The sequence below is a fragment of the Narcine bancroftii genome, chromosome 5 (assembly GCF_036971445.1).
Source record: "Narcine bancroftii isolate sNarBan1 chromosome 5, sNarBan1.hap1, whole genome shotgun sequence".
Taxonomy (NCBI): domain Eukaryota; kingdom Metazoa; phylum Chordata; class Chondrichthyes; order Torpediniformes; family Narcinidae; genus Narcine; species Narcine bancroftii.
The window spans coordinates 236697757-236713940 of NC_091473.1; the positions used below are offsets into that span (position 1 = coordinate 236697757).

General features: G+C 43.3%; 1 protein-coding gene and 1 pseudogene across 1 annotated transcript in view; both read right to left on the reverse strand.

Moving 5' to 3' along the window:
- Positions 1-16184, reverse strand: part of inavab (innate immunity activator b) — a 243332-nt gene that overhangs the window by 148624 nt on the left and 78524 nt on the right. The window lies entirely within an intron of this gene.
- Positions 790-15698, reverse strand: LOC138765542 (protein FAM107B-like; annotated as a pseudogene).

The following is a 16184-nucleotide window of genomic DNA, read 5'->3' on the forward strand; positions in this document are numbered from 1 at the left end:
CATCAGCTGATCTGTTTTCCCACATAGTCCTACTCTCTGGCCTTCCTTGCTTCTGCCTTTTTTGAAGTGGCCAAATGGATTCTGTGGTCAGTGTCACATGGAAATTCTGGTATAGGATCATTCATTTAAGGGAAGAGGGAAATTTGGATTGTGGTTATTGAAATTTGAATTGTTTAATGGGAATTTCGAACAGAAGAGGGCAACCACACTGGGAGGTGCTGTGGAGTGGAAGGAGGCCCAGAGCATGAGTCATGGTCTGGAGGACAGTTTAAAATGTTGGGATTTCAATAAGGATGAACATTCCGAAGGCAGCCAGAAGGATCCGGATCAAGCCAGTGGTTCCTCTCTCTGCAAGCAACACAAGACAACTTCGAATGTTGTGCTCTCTCTCTCTCTCAAAGATCTTTTGGCTTCAATTTGACCAAACAAACTGAATTTTGTTTATGATCTTTGCTTCAGTTGAGATCAAAGTTTTGTGAGTCTTGTTTGTTTTGTGTCTGTTTTTTTTTGTGGGCTGGTTGGAAGTGTAGCTTAGACTTTGATTACTTATGCTATATTTAGGCTGGGGAATTTATTAGTTTTACACTGTTATAGAGATTTGCATAGTAACCAGTGGACAGTGTTATAAAATGGGGATGTTGAATTAAAGTTTGAAGGTGAATATTTTTGTTAAAAAAAGTAATTGTTCATCTTTACCCCTGTATGATATGCCTTCTTTGTGGTTGCTGGTTTGATCTGGTAATAGGTGAAATAAATACCAATGCGGCACAGCACACGTTAATAACCTTTTTCATTTGTCACTAAGTAATCTGCCATTCTCTGCATCTCCTTTCTTTGTTGTCCTCAATGTTTCTTTGATTTTGACCAACTCTTTAACATTCCCTTGGTCTTCAAAATATTTCTGTTCATTCTGTTAATGTAAAATGAAATAATTTTCCAAAACAATATTGTTTCAGAGTAAGATCAACATACTTTTTAAACAGTGTTCATTCCTCCTTTGTCAAGTTGTACATCGAAAATTCTTGTTACGCTTCACCGAACTCTCACCAATGTTAGTTCAGCTGTTGATTGTGAGCTCAATGACTTGAAGTCGGACATTTCTCCATTATCTCATCCACCCCCCCACACCTTTTGAGAACTTTGCGCTCCTTTTTCATTTATAAGCTGGCTTTAGAATGCCCTCCTTGACTCACTCTATCTTCCTTTGAGTAACGGATTAAATCAAGGATAGCTTCTTTCCCTCTGCCATCCAATTCCTGAATGGACAAGGAGCTATAGACGCTACCTTACTTGATCTTTTTCTTGCACTGTTTTATTTATTTATTTTGTAAGTTGGTTTATAAAAATGTTGGCACCTGATGCTGCAGTTAAACGACAAATTTCGTGACATGTCCATGACAGTAAATTCTGGTTCTGTGACTAGATATTCATCACTTGTCTTCATCTCTCATTCAGATGGTTTAATCCTTTTTTTGTTGTGAAACTTTTTGGAATGATTTCCTACATCAACGGTACTATATAAATATTGTTTGTGCGTGTGTACAGACAGTACACATCCAACTTATTGACATATTAATGCTATCCAACAAGTAAAAGTCACAACTACATCATTAAAACTATACAGATCCCCGAGTATATTTTAGACTCTCAAACAATATTTTTTAAATTGACATCGGGAGAGCCTCATCAACAGTCTAAAGTTCTGTACCACTCTGTGTTGAGTCCACTCAGACAGACATTTATGAATCTGGTTGTTAATGCTGATCATTAGAGATATTAATACTTAATTCAATCTGCTAGATCCAAAAACCATCCTCTCGAGTCAAATGGTTAAGTACAGTAAAGGTTAACTCAACCAGCCTGGCCCTTCCTTAGGTTAGGTGACACTATTTCTAGCGATGAACCTCTTTCCACTTTGTCCACAAATTCAATTCCAAAGCAGTATGGCCAAAATGGACAGAGCTGATTAGTGAATGAAGCTCAGTGAGTTAGGACAGTTTATGGACAGTTCTTTTGCATCTTATTCTACTTTCTATTCTGGGCTCCTGGCTCTCTCTTATTGGTTGCCTCCAATTGGTTGCCTCATTCTTTCCATAGGCCTCTCCTTCCTCACCTACATTTCTCACAGTTAGCATGTACAGTGAAACCCCTGGCATCCGGAATTCAAGCAAACGGCAGCCTCAAGCAACAGATCATGATATCTCTGGTAGTCCGCACTTTCAGTTCTTTTACAATTTTTCCAAACATCAATCCTGCTGGAATACCCAATGTAAATTCGCAAGAGATGTTTGTGACCATTGTGCAAAGAAAACTTGCTCCGTAGAAAGTTCATGCAATCTTTAACTGTAAACGAAAATAAAAATCAAAATGCAGTGAAATCCGTGGTATCCAGACGGAAAAAAAATCAAAAATAAACTTTAAAAAATGAGAATAAAATAATAGGTAAAAATACATAAGTTTAAAATTGTAAAAGTTCTCTGAAGTAACACACAAACCTTTGGTGAAGATGGGAGCAAATATTCGGCCAGCGGAGGGCCTTGGTCGTTCTTTGCTCATTGCAGCTGTTTGAATAAAGTTTGAATAAAGTTGTGTTTGAATAAAATGACATCACCCTGGATGAAGAGCTGGTTGATGCCACTTGCTATTGAGATGACTATTAAAGTGTCTCCTTAGCCCTGCTTAGTAAGAGGTTTTTGCCCTCAGACAGCTCCAAGAAAAGTGCAGAGAACAAAACAAAGGACTCTACATCACCTTTGTTGACCTCACCAAAGCCTTCGACACCGTGAGCAGGAAAGGGCTTTGGCAAATACTAGAGCGCATCGGATGTCCCCCAAAGTTCCTCAACATGATTATCCAACTGCACGAAAACCAACAAGGTCGGGTCAGATACAGCAATGAGCTCTCTGAACCCTTCTCCATTAACAATGGCGTGAAGCAAGGATGTGTTCTCGCACTAACCCTCTTTTCAATCTTCTTCAGCATGATGCTGAACCAAGCCATGAAAGACCCCAACAATGAAGACGCTGTTTACATCCAGTACCGCACGGATGGCAGTCTCTTCAATCTGAGGCGCCTGCAAGCTCACACCAAGACACAAGAGAAACTTCTCCGTGAACTACTCTTTGCAGACGATGCCGCTTTAGTTGCCCATTCAGAGCCAGCTCTTCAGCGCTTGACGTCCTGCTTTGCGGAAACTGCCAAAATGTTTGGCCTGGAAGTCAGCCTGAAGAAAACTGAGGTCCTCCATCAGCCAGCTCCCCACCATGACTACCAGCCCCCCCACATCTCCATCGGGCACACAAAACTCAAAACGGTCAACCAGTTTACCTATCTCGGCTGCACCATTTCATCAGATGCAAGGATCGACAACGAGATAGACAACAGACTCGCCAAGGCAAATAGCGCCTTTGGAAGACTACACAAAAGAGTCTGGAAAAACAACCAACTGAAAAACCTCACAAAGATAAGCGTATACAGAGCCATTGTCATACCCACACTCCTATTCGGCTCCGAATCATGGGTCCTCTACCGGCACCACCTACGGCTCCTAGAACGCTTCCACCAGCGTTGTCTCTGCTCCATCCTCAACATTCATTGGAGCGTTTTCATCCCTAACGTCGAAGTACTCGAGATGGCAGAGGTCGACAGCATCGAGTCCACGCTGCTGAAGATCCAGCTGCGCTGGGTGGGTCACGTCTCCAGAATGGAGGTCCATCGCCTTCCCAAGATCGTGTTATATGGCGAGCTCGCCACTGGCCACCGTGACAGAGGTGCACCAAAGAAAAGGTACAAGGACTGCCTAAAGAAATCTCTTGGTGCCTGCCACATTGACCATCGCCAGTGGGCTGATATCGCCTCAAACCGTGCATCTTGGTGCCTCACAGTTCGGCGGGCAGCAACCTCCTTTGAAGAAGACCGCAGAGCCCACCTCACTGACAAAAGGCAAAGGAGGAAAAACCCAACACCCAACCCCAACCAACCAATTTTCCCCTGCAACCCCTGCAACCGTGTCTGCCTGTCCCGCATCGGACTTGTCAGCCACAAACGAGCCTGCAGCTGACGTGGACATTTACCCCCTCCATAAATCTTCGTCCACGAAGCCAAGCCAAGAAGAGTTGCCCCAGTCAGTGGCTTTATCTTTAAACTTGGGGGAAGAGGGGTTAATTTTATATAATGTTATTGTTCGTCTTTCAAGCAGCTCCGTGGAGGGGGAGGAACCTTTATGTAGTAGTGTTTAAATGTTTACAAAAAAAAGTGACTGAAAATAAAGTAAAATGCTTTAAGGTTTATATATTCATACAAGTGAAGCTTATTCACTGTAAGTACAGTCAAGTATTTATTGTCTTTTAAACTCTTTATTCTTAATGCAGGTGTATTGGTTAGGCATTGTTAGACCAAGTCTTAAGCCACCAGAAAATACATTTATCTGGCATCTACCAATCCCTTTAGGTGCTGGGTACCAGGGGTTTTATTGTAGCTTATTTCTGTATCCAGCTTGGTCAGTGCCAATTTTCATACACCAAAGCACACATCCAGCAATATTTTTAAATTTAGATTTAAAACACAGCACGGTAACAGACCATTTCAGCTCACGAGTCTGTGCCACCCAATAGTCTACACCGCCAATGTTTTTTGAACAGTAGGAGAAAACCAAAGCCTATGGAGAAAACCCATGCATACACAGGGAGAATGTACAAACTCTTCACAGACAACATTCATCTGTAGCAATGAATTCCACAGATTCATCACCCTTTGACTGACGAAACTACTCCTCATCTCTGTTCTAAAGGTGTGTTTTTTTAATCTGAGGTTGCACCCACTTGTTCAGGACTTTCTCACTTCTGCAAAAATCTTTTCTATTTCCACTCTACCCAGCCCTTTTAATATTTGGAAGGTTTCAATGAGATAACTCCTCATCTTTCTGAACTCCAGTGAGTACAGGCCCAGAGACATCAAACGCTCCTGATAAGTTAAACATCGCATCCCCAGGATCATTCTGTAAAGTTCCTCTGGACCTTCTCCAATATCAGCACATCCCCTCTAAGATATGGGACCCAAAATTCCTCACAATACTCCAAATGCAGTCTGACCAACACCTTGTGAAGCTTCACCAAGACATCCTTGTTTTTTCTATCCTAGTTTACCTGTAAGTACACTCTAGTTTAACAAATGGATAAATTGCTTTGACATTAAATTTGGTCAATATTTAATATACTTTGCATAAAGTTTCTTTCTCCTTGATATAATGCTACAGTTAAAACAGCAGGAAGAGTTTCTCATTGAGTAAATCAGGTAATCCTCAAAGAGTTTAATGTGATAACATTTAAATTTATTAATCAATGATCGCAGATACAAGAGAGTGGAGGGATAAGTTGGTTGGATCTTGCTGAGGAATGAGTTTGAGGGTGGGACAAACAGTCAGTTAAAGCCTTCTTGGAGAGGACTAGGAAAATTAGCAAAAGAATGCAAAAACAATTTAAAGATTAAAGATGGGGAATTGGAACTTCTCTGGACTGACTGGGTCAAATAGCTTCTGTTGCAGGAAAACATAAAATGTGAACAAAAACAAAGATTTTTTTTTAAAAAGTAGAATTTTTGCTTTTGTGCTGATCTCGGGGTTTGAGTGTTGAGGCTTCATGAAAATATTGTACTTATTTTTTTAAAACCATTTGAATGCTTTTTAAAAATTGCATTATTAATGCAATTAATAATGAATGAATTAATTAAAAGATTTTTAATTGCATTGCTCAACGTATTAGGTGCAAGTTATGTTTGCCTCCTTGAGAAAGCTATGCTGTCCTGAGCAACATCCTTAATAAAGAAAAATGAGAAATAAATACTGTAATTAAACCAATTATTTTATTATGTGATACTAAAATCAAGGGTAGAGTTTTCATTTTGGCCACTGCGAAGAATTTAAGCCTAAAATGTAGTAAAAATGGTCCTGGTTTAGACTCTCACTCCTGTTTAAGTTTCTACACTAACACTCTTCAAACCATCATCTTTCAAGAAATTGACCTCAATCAAAGAAACCAAGCTGATTCAGAATAACTGCTTGATATCTCATGATGTTAATCTTGGGCATCTACTTTGTGGAGGGCTGCTGGTACTTAATTACAACGGTTTTCTTGGCATACTACCCCACCCATCCTCCCCACAAAGTTGCTGAAAAAAAGAATTAGTACAACTCATTTACATTTGCCGTTAATTCCTCATCATCTTGTAAACATCTATAAAATATGTTGTAGTACAGGTCAGATAATTTTCAATCTAAATGCAGGGTGTCTCATCTAATTTGGAACCATTGGTGACACTGGGATTAACAGATCTCACGTGGGAAAATTCAATAAAACTCTACCAGCATTAGATAATAATTTTAAAAAACACGAATGTTAAGAAATTATGGGGCAGCTCATTTCTGCAATTATTTATATTGATTTGGACACTTCCATTAAATAGCGTTTATATAATCTACGGAAACAAACGAAAACTTGATCATGAACCTGTTTTTGACCTTATTGATCAAAGTGTATGCACAAGTGTAAATTGATTGCTTTGGTATTTATTCATCAGTTAGTGAATTAAAATAGATTCTTAAGCACATCCTTAAAGAATATTTAGTGATTAGAAGAATAAATATACAAGGAGGAAGGTCTAAGTCAATTTTTAAACTACCCCCCCTAAACTCACATTCTTCCTTAAGCAATCCCTATGCCATAGGTGCTCTGTGATTAGTAAGGGATTACTTAAGGTGGTATGTGAATGGAAATAAAAAGTTTGAAAACCACAGTTTTAACTGTACCTAATTGACCTGTTATGTGCACTGTTAAGCGTCCAGAGGACCCCAAAACCCAGCAGCAATAGATATGCACCATGACAAAGGGTTACTTAAACAAAAGTTGCTTTTAATTATCTTTGAACATGAAAATAGAATCAAACTTTAACTTATCTTTGTTGACTTATTTAACCTACTTAACCCCCCCCCCCCTTTCTAATTCTAAGGGAATGTGTGTGTAAGTTCAGCAAAGTTCTTTGGTTCACAGTCCAATCTCACTGGTTGCAGGCAATTCTTGTACTGGTTAACATTGATGAAGTTCACCAGGGTTTGGTGCTGAATGGGTAAATGGTGACCACTCAGAGGGGTCACATGACCTTCCAGGCAGTAAATTCTGTAAAGCTGCTACTGCCTGTTGTTACATTTGTTGCCTTTTGCAAATAACAGTCCATCATGAGTCTGGGCTCTCTTGCAAAAGCTCCTGCAAAAAAATCTATGTTTTAAAGTGCTTGTATGTGACCTGCTCTAACAAATCTTTCCCAATTTATCTCCAAAACACCTCTACATACACTGTCACAGAACAATTTTACAATTCCAAAGGAAATGAGCCAATGACATTCTTTTCCTCAGAAACAATCGGGTCTAGAGCAGTGGTTCTCTGCCTTCCCTTTCTTACTCACATACCACCTTAAGCAATCCCTTACTAATTTCAGAGCACTTATGGTGTAAGGATTGCTTAAGATGGAATGTTTGGAGGCAGTTTGAAAACCACTGGTCTAAATGAAGGGAGGAAAGTTAAGGGGACGCATCAGGGGTAGGTTTTTACAGAGAGATTTGTGGATGCCTGGAATAAACTTACATTCACACCACCTCCCTCACCCTGGTCGGGGCCACAAACAGGCCTGTCAAATGAAGCAACATTTCACGTGTATCCACAGGACTAATTTACTGAATCTAGTGTTCCCTTTGTGGCCTTCTCTACATTGGAGAGACTAGGTACAGATTGGGAGTTCGCTTCGCTGAGCATCTTATTCTGTTCTCACTAATGACAGAGACCTCCCAGTTGCCAACCACTTCATTCAGTGACACACTCCCAAACTCACATGCCCATCCATGGCCTTGTGTATTATCCCACCAAGACCACCCGAAAATTAGAGAAACACCTAATTTTCTGTCTAGGCACTCTCCAGCCAGATGGCACTAACATCAATTTTTACACTTTCTGCTAACCTGTTCTCCTCTTTCCTCTCCCTCCTTCCCTTTCCCTTTATCGTTCTCCTCCCTCCCTTCCCCCTTCCTTCACCTAGCCATCCCTTCCCCCCTTGATCGCTGTCCCTTCCTTCCCTTCTCCACCTAACACCTCCTGCCTCTGCAACCACCCCTTCCCTCCCCCCCCACCCCAACTCTTTGGTTCCAACGCCTGCCAACACTTTCCATATCTTGATGAAGGGCTCAAGCTCGAAACGTCAGTTATGTATTTTTACCTTTACTATACCTTTACTTAGCATTGACCTGCTGAGATTCTCCATCTTTGTGTTTTTTCTTCAACCATGGTGTCTAAGATTTTTGTGTTTTACTTTTTAGTTTTTTTTGGTAGAAATATATAGGTTGTCACAATATCGAGGGCCGAAAGGTCTGCACTGTGCTGCAGTGTTCTATGTAAGGAATTGGTAACTTATCAGTCACTTTAGTTGAACACTGTCATGGAAATTGATACTAGATTATTGATATTGAATTTAGTGAAATGATACAAAGGGACAAACACACCTGCTCCTGTTTCTGGTTCCTTTTTTTAAGTTCCTGTTCAAAATTCGTTTTGGATCTTTGGGTTTTATCCTGTTCTTTTAATAAATTGTATTTTCTTTGTTTAATTACCCATTACAGTTCAGGTTTTTTTCAGTAATAAAACACCTCCGAGAGGGAGAATTAAAATAAAAAGTTACATTAATTTATATGATAGCTTTAAAACAATTTGCCTCAAAGGATCAAGAGTCAAAATTCAGTGCTTGGTAAGGCAACTTTGTTATCCCTTAATGCTGCAAAAAAATTTTTTTCCAAAGGAAGTTTGAAATTTGAAAAACAAATAACGTAGAATTCAAAATAAAAACTTCACCTTCTGTTGGAAATAAGACATTGGCCTGTGTGTAGTTGCCATGCAATCAGGTATCACTTCAAATGTTATAATTTCACAGTAAAACCTGTTAACTGGAATTCAAGCAACCGGCAAAAAAAACAATGCAAGTTTCAAACTGGCACGCCTCACCATTAGTTCACTAGTGACGCAACACACAATCAGAATCAGAATTTATTGTCACGAACAAGTCATGAAATTCAATATTTTATGGCAGCATTAGAGTGAAAACATTCATATTATAATCATATCATAACAATAAATTTAAAAAAAATAGTGCATGAAAAGTAAGGCAGTGTCTTTCATTCATTGATTATTTGGGAATCTGATGTTAATGGGGAAAGAAGCTGTCCTGGTGCTCGTCTTTAGGCTCATGTACATTTTTCCCAATGGTAGCAGAGTGAAGAGGGTAAGGGGATCTTTGAGGAGAGAGGCTGCTTTTTTAAGACATCGCCTCATGTAGATGTCCTTGACGGAGTGATGACTGACGCCTGTGATGTCTCAGGCCGAGTTAACAACCCTCTGGAGTTTACTCTTGTCCTGGGACTTGGCACCTCCATACCAGGCAGAGATGCAAACAGCCAGAATGCTCTCCACAGTACACCTCTTGAAGCTTTAGAGAGTTTTCAGTGGCATAACAAATCTTTTAAAACATAAAATATAGCAGCTGGTGAGGCTTCTTTGTGAACGTATCAACATGGAGGCTCCAATACAGATACTCAGAGATGTTGACACCCAAGAATTTGAAGTTCCTGACCCTCTCCACTAATGAGCCCTCAATGAGGATTGGGCCATGTTCCCCTAACTTCCTTCTGAAGTCCACAGTCATCTCCTTGGTTTTGCTAATGTTGTCGTTGTTGTTACACCATTCAATGAGCTGATTTATCTCCCTCCTTCCAATCTCAAGCAATCGGAAAATTCACTTATCTGGCATCTACCAATCCCCATAGATGCCAGATACCAACATTTTTTACTGTATTTCCAAAGACATTTCCAGTGTTAATTTTTCTTTACTGTGATGAGTTTTAAGCTAATTAATTTGATATATATTTTCTACCCAGCATCAATGTTTACAGCAAATCGTTCATGTATTTCTCCATCAATGTGTTACTGGCTTCTCCCCCAACGGCTGGGTTTGCTTTCCAGGGAATTCAATGGGAAAGCATTAATTTCTATAGATTTCCTAGCTCTCAGCTGAGAAACCTGCCCCTTGAGTGTGTGTGTGTGTTCAACCTTATTGAAATGATTGGGAAGAAATGACTAAATTCTACGTTGAAATTTTTATTTTAACTCCACTAGTTAAAATGTAGTTTTAAGTATGTGTTTTCTTAGTGTTTTAATTAATTATTTTATTTTTGTGTGCTTTAGGAATCAATGACATTAACATTCAATTTCAGTGTAAGCTGTAAGTCTGGAGCAGGGTCTCACTATCTGTGGAGGCAGCTGACCACTTACTCTGATCCTCATCTACATCGGAGAGACTGAGCACAGACTGTGAAATTGCTTTGTTGAAAACCTCAGCTCTGTCCGTCGCAATAGTGTGGATCTCCCAGTGGCCAGGCGCTTCAATTCCCCATCCCATTCCCTTGCTGACATGTCTGTCCATGGTCTCATGCACTGCCAGACTAAGATCACCCACAAAGTGGAGGAACAAGACCTCAAGTTCCATCTGGACACCCTCCAACCCCCCCACCCCCCACCTTTCCCCCGTCACCTTCCCCCAGCTCTGTTTCTCTCTCTCTCTCTCTCTCTCTTCCCTTTTCCCTCTGTCTCCTTGGACCGAGCCAAAATCAATTCTCACCTTTCCTCTTACCATATCCTATTAACACCTTTTGACTGTTGGGCCGGACTCCCTCCCTGCCATTTTTCAATTTTTATTCAGATGCCTTCTTGTTTTTTGTTTATGCCTTGAAGAAGGACTCGGTAATATATCTTTACTTCATATAGATGCTGTGAGACCAGTTAAGTGCCTCTAGCATTTACTGTGTGTTTTTCCTACAATCGCAATATGTGCAGACTTTTGTGTTGCACCGACTCTGACAGAAGCATTACATTACACACTGCGTAACCTGCTGAGTTACTCAACAATTACAGCGTCTGTAGACTTTCCTGTTCAACTCTGGTTTTATTGCATATTTTTACCATTCTCTGAGTGAAGTTTCCTCTAGCATTTCCCACTCAATTTATTAGTGAATATTTATGGCCTCTGGTTTTGATCCACCCCATAGAGAGAAATATTATTTCTGTTCATCCTAATAATGCTTTTGGGATAATGCCCCAGTCCAGGCACAGGGAGAGCAGCAGCGGCCCCGGCCCCGGTCCGGGCAAAGGGTAGACGGCGGCGGCCTCGATCCGGGCAGGAGCAAGGGGGAGACGGCGGCCCCGGCCTCGGTCGAGTGGGGCAGGTGGAGGCCCCGATCCGGGCAGAGAGTGGGAGGCGGCGGCCCCAGTCCAGTCACAGGGTGAGCTGCGGCGGCCTCGGCCCCGGTCCGGGCAGTATGGACCGACCTAGGAGGGGAGGCAGACCCCTCCAGCCCGGGTAAGAAACCTGCATAGGAGAAGGCCACTCCGATATAAAACCTACGACCCAAGGACCTCGCTGCCACGTCCCAGCTTGCTTGGCCACGGCACACGAACCATGGGTGTAAAGGGTGGGGCCAGTACTGCGCGCACTGCACTCCACCTAAAAGCTCCTTTGCGCAGGCCCGAAGACAGGTCCACGTCCTCCCCCTCCACGTCCTCCCCCTCCACGTCCTCCCCCTCCACGTCCTCCCCCTCCACGTCCTCCCCCTCCACGTCCTCCCCCTCAAAAGATGCTCACAAACTCAAGCTAGCATGCTGGAACATCAGAACCATGCTAGACAAGGCTGACAGCCACCGACCTGAACGTCGGTCTGCCCTTATTGCACATGAACTCCTCAGACTTGACATCGACATAGCCGCTCTCAGTGAAGTCCGCCTGGCAGATGTAGGCAGCCTCCAAGAACGCGGCGCGGGCTACACACTCTACTGGTCTGGCAAGCCTTCGGATGAACGACGCCTATCTGGTGTAGGCTTCATGGTCAAGAGCTTCATTGCCTCCAAACTTGAAAACCTTCCGACAGGCCTCTCGGACCGAATCTTGTCCATGCGACTCCCCCTTCAAAACAAGCTTCACATCACCCTCATCAGTGTCTATGCTCCAACCCTCCAGGCGGAACCAGCAGAAAAGAACAAGTTCTACACCGACCTGCGCAACCTCATCCAACGTACCCCTACAGCCGACAAGGTTGTCATCCTGGGCGACTTCAACGCTCGTGTCGGCAAAGACTCAGAAACCTGGCCAGGAATCCTGGGCAAGCATGGCGTCGGCAAGTGCAACGACAATGGGCGCCTCCTGTTGGAGCTCTGCGCAGAACAGCGGCTTGTCATTACAAACACCCTTTTTCAGCAGAGGGACAGCCTTAAGACTACCTGGATGCATCCCCGATCCAAACACTGGCACCTCCTGGACTACATCCTGGTGCGAGAAAGTGACAAACGAGATGTGCTCCACACCAGGGTCATGCCTAGCGCGGAATGCCACACTGACCACCGGCTGGTTCGCTGCAAGCTCAACCTTCACTTCAAGCCAAAGCCCAGGAACAATAAAGCCCCCAGAAAGAGGTTCAATGTTGGAAACCTGCAGTCAGACGAAGCGAGAGGAAACTTCCAGGCAAACCTCAAAGCAAAGCTCGACGATGCAACCCGCCTCACGGACCCGTCCCCTGAAACCCTCTGGGATCAGTTGAAGACTACCATACTGCAATCCACTGAAGAGGTACTGGGCTTCTCCTCCAGGAAAAACAAGGACTGGTTTGACGAAAACAGCCAGGAAATCCAGGAGCTGCTGGCAAAGAAGCGAGCTGCCCACCAGGCTTACCTTACAAAGCCGTCCTGTCCAGAGAAGAAACAAGCCTTCCGTCGCGCATGCAGCCATCTTCAGCGCAAACTCCGGGAGATCCAAAATGAGTGGTGGACTAGCCTCGCCAAATGAACCCAGCTCAGCGCGGACATTGGCGACTTCAGGGGTTTCTACGAGGCTCTAAAGGCTGTGTACGGCCCCTCACCCCAAGTCCAAAGCCCGCTGCGCAGCTCAGACGGCAAAGTCCTCCTCAGCGACAAGATCTCCATCCTCAACCGATGGTCTGAACACTTCCAATCTCTTTTCAGTGCCAACCGCTCAGTCCAAGATTCCGCCCTGCTCCAGCTCCCTCAACAGCCCCTAAGGCTAGAGCTGGATGAGGTTCTCACCCTGGATGAGACATATAAGGCAATCGAACAACTGAAAAGTGGCAAAGCAGCAGGTATGGATGGAATCCCCCCAGAAGTCTGGAAGGCTGGCGGCAAAACTCTGCATGCCAAACTGCATGAGTTTTTCAAGCTTTGTTGGGACCAAGGTAAACTGCCTCAGGATCTTCGTGATGCCACCATCATCACCCTGTACAAAAACAAAGGCGAGAAATCAGACTGCTCAAACTACAGGGGAATCACGTTGCTCTCCATTGCAGGCAAAATCTTCGCTAGGATTCTACTAAATAGAATAATACCTAGTGTCGCCGAGAATATTCTCCCAGAATCACAGTGCGGCTTTCGCGCAAACAGAGGAACTACAGACATGGTCTTTGCCCTCAGACAGCTCCAAGAAAAGTGCAGAGAACAAAACAAAGGACTCTACATCACCTTTGTTGACCTCACCAAAGCCTTCGACACCGTGAGCAGGAAAGGGCTTTGGCAAATACTAGAGCGCATCGGATGTCCCCCAAAGTTCCTCAACATGATTATCCAACTGCACGAAAACCAACAAGGTCGGGTCAGATACAGCAATGAGCTCTCTGAACCCTTCTCCATTAACAATGGCGTGAAGCAAGGCTGTGTTCTCGCACCAACCCTCTTTTCAATCTTCTTCAGCATGATGCTGAACCAAGCCGTGAAAGACCCCAACAATGAAGACGCTGTTTACATCCGGTACCGCACGGATGGCAGTCTCTTCAATCTGAGGCGCCTGCAAGCTCACACCAAGACACAAGAGAAACTTGTCCGTGAACTACTCTTTGCAGACGATGCCGCTTTAATTGCCCATTCAGAGCCAGCTCTTCAGCGCTTGACGTCCTGCTTTGCGGAAACTGCCAAAATGTTTGGCCTGGAAGTCAGCCTGAAGAAAACTGAGGTCCTCCATCAGCCAGCTCCCCACCATGACTACCAGCCCCCCCACATCTCCATCGGGCACACAAAACTCAAAACGGTCAACCAGTTTACCTATCTCGGCTGCACCATTTCATCAGATGCAAGGATCGACAATGAGATAGACAACAGACTCGCCAAGGCAAATAGCGCCTTTGGAAGACTACACAAAAGAGACTGGAAAAACAACCAACTGAAAAACCTCACAAAGATAAGCGTATACAGAGCCGTTGTCATACCCACACTCCTGTTCGGCTCCGAATCATGGGTCCTCTACCGGCACCACCTACGGCTCCTAGAACGCTTCCACCAGCGTTGTCTCCGCTCCATCCTCAACATCCATTGGAGCGCTTACATCCCTAACGTCGAAGTACTCGAGATGGCAGAGGTCGACAGCATCGAGTCCACGCTGCTGAAGATCCAGCTGCGCTGGATGGGTCACGTCTCCAGAATGGAGGACCATCGCCTTCCCAAGATCGTGTTATATGGCGAGCTCTCCACTGGCCACCGTGACAGAGGTGCACCAAAGAAAAGGTACAAGGACTGCCTAAAGAAATCTCTTGGTGCCTGCCACATTGACCACCGCCAGTGGGCTGATAACGCCTCAAACCGTGCATCTTGGCGCCTCACAGTTTGGCGGGCAGCAACCTCCTTTGAAGAAGACCACAGAGCCCACCTCACTGACAAAAGGCAAAGGAGGAAAAACCCAACACCCAACCCCAACCAACCAATTTTCCCCTGCAACCGCTGCAATCGTGTCTGCCTGTCCCGCATCGGACTTGTCAGCCACAAATGAGCCTGCAGCTGACGTGGACTTTTTACCCCCTCCATAAATCTTCGTCCGCGAAGCCAAGCCAAAGAATAATGCTTTTACTATTGCACCACTCCTCAACCTCTCCTTTACAAAAGAAATATTAAAACTCCTATATTCTTCCCAATAATTATAACCTCCCAAGTATTTCATTCCCTTGTCCATTGAGTTTATATTGCATTTTATTACATGGAGGTTTCACTTCATTGCATCTCTGCTTCAACCAAGGTTCTGTATAAGTTGACTATGAATTTCATGTAGTTCTATTTTCAGCAAATGAAACTCGTGGTTGGTTTTTCTTTCTCTTTGATTGTGTAAACTGCATCACCATTTAAGTGATTTATGGACCTGCACCTTTCATTCTTGCACCCGTATTAAGCTTATTATCAGTCTTTTTTGTGTAAGTACACATTTTCAATTTCCCCTTATGAAATTTAATTTGCCAATGAAGTTCAAATTCTGGAAGTTTGTGTCTTTTTTTTTAATGGTCTTTTTCTTTTGCTATCTTATTCAGTGCAACACACTAATCCATTTATATGAACTGTGGCAAGGAAAAAACTTCACAGCTCCTGTAAGATTTAGATTCAAATTGGGACTCACCTCTTGTGACATAACACTAATTCACAATGAAGTGCTTTTTAACTCTTGGAATCTTTCATGGGATTATAGAGTTTCTTCATTTAAATGAGCTAAATATCACCATCTGGTTGAGTTACATCAGCTATCTTTAACCTCAGCTCTGCTTCCTTGTTACCACTCCAGGCATTTTGTGCAGTGAATTAGTATTGCACTATCATAAAGACTAATCTCTCTCTCACACACACACACACACACACACACACACACACACACACACACACACACACACACACACACACACATATGCACACACACACACACATGCACGCACGCACACACACACACACACACACATACACACACACACATGCACACACACACACACACACATGCACGCGCGCGCGCACACACACACACACACACACACACACACACGAACATTGGCTCCTATACAGTTAAAAACATGAATATAGATAAAAAGCTTTGCAATTTTTTTAATGAAATACTGTTTGAAACTTCTTTATCTTGTATTTGTTTAAATTACACTAATTATTCCTTTATCAATTCATTTGTAGAAACAATGTGGCTCAGTGTTCATTGTAAAGCCCCAAGCCAATTATGGTTCCTTTCAATTTAAGAATTGTGCAGGAGCCAGGAATTAAGGTGTGTCAATTATTTGTCACGCT